This window comes from Durio zibethinus, unplaced genomic scaffold (genome assembly GCF_047325235.1).
Source record: "Durio zibethinus cultivar Kanyao isolate XHJ-2024 unplaced genomic scaffold, ASM4732523v1 HiC_scaffold_402, whole genome shotgun sequence".
Classification (NCBI taxonomy): Eukaryota; Viridiplantae; Streptophyta; class Magnoliopsida; order Malvales; family Malvaceae; genus Durio; species Durio zibethinus.
In genome coordinates, this window is record NW_028323025.1 from 632,501 (window position 1) to 637,500 (window position 5,000).

Below are 5,000 nucleotides of genomic sequence, written 5' to 3' on the forward strand. Positions count from 1 at the left end.
CGCATGGTGATGGCACATGCATCGACCATCATCGGCATAGGCTGCCCTTCCGTACGGGCACTTGCCTCGACCGCCATCGGCACAAGCTGGGCCCTGGTGTGGGTTGTTGCCTCGATCACCAGCGGCACATGCTGAGCCTTGGTGCGGGCGGTTGCCTCGAGCACCATCGGCAGACCCTGGGCCCTGGTGCGGCCGGTTGCCCCGATAACCATCGGCACACGCTGGGCCCTGGAGCGGCCGGTTGCCTCGATCACCATCGGCAAAAGCTGGGCCCTGGTGCGGGCGCTTGCCTCGACCACCATCGGCACACGCTGGGCACTGGTGCGGGCGCTTGCCTCGACCACCATCGGCACACGCTGGGCCCTGGGGCGGGCGGTTGCCTCGATCACCATCGGCACACGCTGGGCCCTGGTGCGGGCGGTTGCCCCCAGCACCATCGGCACACGTTGGGCCCTGGTGCGGGCGCTTGCCTCGACCACCATCGGCACACGCTGGGCCCTTGTGCGGGCGCTTGCCTCGACCACCATCGGCACACGCTGGGCCCTGGTGCGGCCGCTTGCCTCGACCACCATCGGCACACGCTGGGCCCTGGTGCGGTCGGTTGCCTCGAGCACCATCGGCACACGCTGGGCCCTGGTGCGGGCGCTTGCCTCGACCACCATCGGCACACGCTGGGCCCTGGTGCGGGCGCTTGCCTCGACCACCATCGGCACACGCTGGGCCCTGGTGCGGCAGGTTGCCTCGAGCACCATCGGCACACGCTGGGCCCTGGTGCGGTCGGTTGCCTCGAGCACCATCGGCACACGCTGGGCCCTGGTGCGGGCGCTTGCCTCGACCACCATCGGCACACGCTGGGCCCTGGTGCGGCAGGTTCCCTCGACGACCATCGGCACACGCTGGGCCCTGGTGCGGCAGGTTGCCTCGAGCACCATCGGCACACGCTGGGCCCTGGTGCGGTCGGTTGCCTCGATCACCATCGGCACACGCTGGGCCCTGGTGCGGGCGGTTGCCTCGACCACCATCGGCACACGCTGGGCCCTGGTGCGGCAGCTTGCCTCGAGCACCATCGGCACACGCTCGGCCCTGGTGCGGTCGGTTGCCTCGAGCACCATCGGCACACGCTCGGCCCTGCTGCGGCAGGTTGCCTCGAGCACCATCGGCACACGCTGGGCCCTGGTGCGGTCGGTTGCCTCGATCACCATCGGCACACGCTGGGCCCTGGTGCGGGCGGTTGCCTCGACCACCATCGGCACACGTTGGGCCCTAGTGCGGCAGCTTGCCTCGAGCACCATCGGCACACGCTCGGCCCTGGTGCGGTCGGTTGCCTCGAGCACCATCGGCACACGCTGGGCCCTGCTGCGGCAGGTTGCCTCGACCACCATCGGCACACGCTGGGCCCTGGTGCGGGCGCTTGCCTCGACCACCATCGGCACACGCTCCGCCCTGGTGCGGCAGGTTGCCTCGACCACCATCGGCACACGCTGGGCCCTGGTGCGGGCGGTTGCCTCGACCACCATCGGCACACGCTGGGCCCTGGTGCGGGCGCTTGCCTCGACCACCATCGGCACACGCTGGGCCCTGGTGCGGCAGGTTGCCTCGAGCACCATCGGCACACGCTGGGCGCTGGTGCGGCAGGTTGCCTCGACCACCATCGGCACACGCTGGGCCCTGGTGCGGGCGCTTGCCTCGAGCACCATCGGCACACGCTCGGCCCTGGTGCGGTCGGTTGCCTCGAGCACCATCGGCACACGCTGGGCCCTGGTGCGGCAGGTTGCCTCGACCACCATCGGCACACGCTGGGCCCTGGTGCGGGCGCTTGCCTCGACCACCATCGGCACACGCTCGGCCCTGGTGCGGTCGGTTGCCTCGAGCACCATCGGCACACGCTGGGCCCTGGTGCGACAGGTTGCCTCGAGCACCATCGGCACACTATCGGCCCTGGTGCGGGCGGTTGCCTCGACCACCATCGGCACACGCTGGGCCCTGGTGCGGGCGCTTGCCTCGACCACCATCGGCACACGCTGGGCCCTGGTGCGGCAGGTTGCCTCGAGCACCATCGGCACACGCTGGGCCCTGGTGCGGGCGGTTGCCTCGACCACCATCGGCACACGCTGGGCCCTGGTGCGGGCGCTTGCCTCGACCACCATCGGCACACGCTGGGCCCTGGTGCGGGCGCTTGCCTCGAGCACCATCGGCAGACGCTGGGCCCTGGTGCGGCAGGTTGCCTCGAGCACCATCGGCAGACGCTGGGCCCTGGTGCGGCAGGTTGCCTCGAGCACCATCGGCACACGCTGGGCCCTGGTGCGGTCGGTTGCCTCGAGCACCATCGGCACACGCTGGGCGCTGGTGCGGGAACTTGCCTCGACCACCATCGGCACACGCTGGGCCCTGGTGCGGCAGGTTGCCTCGATCACCATCGGCACACGCTGGGCCCTGGTGCGACAGGTTGCCTCGAGCACCATCGGCACACTATCGGCCCTGGTGCGGGCGGTTGCCTCGACCACCATCGGCACACGCTGGGCCCTGGTGCGGGCGCTTGCCTCGACCACCATCGGCACACCTCGAGCACCATCGGCACACGCTGGGCCCTGGTGGGTTTAGGCACATCTTCAAATTTCTGCCGTGCCAATGCCATTTTTATGGCTTGTAAATTCATACAATGGTCCCCTAAGCCTTCACGTGAAGTTTCGTTGGAAGATGACTCGTTTTCTATTTTTCACGATTTTCGAAACTTTTTGCGGTTCGGGATTTTTTAAAATTTTTTTATAAGGATTTTTGGCCCCAAATTTTGTAGGCATGATCCTTCTATTTTTGTTGGCATGCACAAAAAAATTCAGCTAAAAACTCGAAGTAGAGAAGATTTTGTGACCGTTTGAAAAAAGTGTCCCCATTTCAGACACTTTAACGGCTACTGGTAGCAAACCTGTAAAATCTCAAATGCTCTTTAAGGGGGTGTGAATTCTCAGAGGTTTGATGAGGGATAGGGGGCCAACACAAGGCCAAGTACCAGCACCCATCGCACATCATGTGCGCACACCCCCCCGGCCCCCCTCCCAATCGCCGGAACCCCAATGCCGCCGGTCAGGTTCTCCGGCGGTACTCCGGCGATGCTCCGGCGATGCTCCGGCGATGCTGTCCCGAGTGAAAAAAATGCGGCACCAGCACATGCTGGAGCCAAGCATGGGCACCGTGGCTCAAAATCGAACTTCGGCCAAGGCCTCGACCATCAATGGCACATGATGACGCATGGTGATGGCACATGCATCGACCATCATCGGCATAGGCTGCCCTTCGGTACGGGCACTTGCCTCGACCGCCATCGGCACAAGCTGGGCCCTGGTGTGGGTTGTTGCCTCGATCACAATCGGCACATGCTGAGCCTTGGTGCGGGCGGTTGCCTCGAGCACCATCGGCAGACCCTGGGCCCTGGTGCGGCCGATTGCCCCGATAACCATCGGCACACGCTGGGCCCTGGGGCGGGCGCTTGCCCCCAGCACCATCGGCACACGCTGGGCCCTGGTGCGGGCGCTTGCCCCCAGCACCATCGGCACACGCTGGGCCCTGGTACGGGCGGTTGCCCCGAACACCATCGACACAAGCCGGCCCTTGGTGCGGGCTCCTGGCTCGACCACCATCGGCACACGCTGGGCCCTGGTGCGGGCGGTTGCCTCGAACACCATCGGCACACGCCGGCCCTTGGTGCGGCCGGTTGCCTCGACCACCATCGGCACACGCTCGGCCTTGGTGAGGGCGCTTGCCTCGACCACCATCGGCACACGCTGCGCCCTGGTGCGGGCGCTTGCCTCGACCACCATCGGCACACGCTCGGCCTTGGTGCGGGCGCTTGCCTCGACCACCATCGGCACACGCTGGGCCCTGGTGCGGGCGGTTGCCTCGACCACCATCGGCACACGCTGGGCCCTGGTGCGGGCGGTTGCCTCGACCACCATCGGCACACGCTCGGCCTTGGTGAGGGCGCTTGCCTCGACCACCATCGGCACACGCTGGGCCCTGGTGCGGGCGGTTGCCTCGACCACCATCGGCACACGCTGGGCCCTGGTGCGGGCGGTTGCCTCGACCACCATCGGCACACGCTGGGCCCTGGTGCTGGCGGTTGCCTCGACCACCATCGGCACACGCTGGGCCCTGGTGCGGGCGGTTGCCTCGAACACCATCGGCACAAGCCGGCCCTTGGTGCGGGCGGTTGCCTCGAGCACCATCGGCACACGCTGGGCCCTGGTGCGGGCGGTTGCCTCGACCACCATCGGCACACGCTGGGCCCTGGTGCGGACGGTTGCCTCGACCACCATGGGCACACGCTGGCCCTTGGTGCGGGCTCTTGCCTCGACCACCATCAGCAGAAGATTGCCCCTACGTCGAACACCATCGATACATGCCGGGCCTTGGTGTGGGCACATGCCTCGAGCTGGTGCGGGCGGTTGGCTCGACCACCATCGGCTCACGTTGGCCCTTGTTGCGGGCACATGCCTCGACCACCATCGGCACCTGCGCACCCTCGGTGTGGGATTTGCTTGTTTGGAAAAAGTGTCCCCGTTTCAGACATTTTAACGTCTACTGGTAGCATATCTGTAAAATCTCTAATGCTCTTTAGGGGGTGGTGGTCCGGCACCCCCTCTCCCCCCCCCACGGGGGGAGTAGGTGTGCGCGATGGGCCTCCCATTGCGTGCACCCCGGCCAACGTCCCTCGAACGAAATACAGGGCGTGCATGCCTTCCGGCGATTTTTGTCCGGCGACTGGTTGCTCCGGTGACCGGCAGGCGCCCATGGCCTCGATCGGTTGGCTTGCATGCAAAAAAAGGGAGCCGAGCTCCAGCCCGTGCACGTGGCGGATGCTGCCCTAGACCCCAGACCAAGTCCCTGAATCGGGCAACGGCTCCCTGGGGTGGTGCGAGCAGAAGCTGCGGTTGCGGGCTTGGCCCGGCCAAGTCTCTCGGTATTTGACGGTCTCGCGGTCCCTTCTCATCGGCCACAAAAATGCC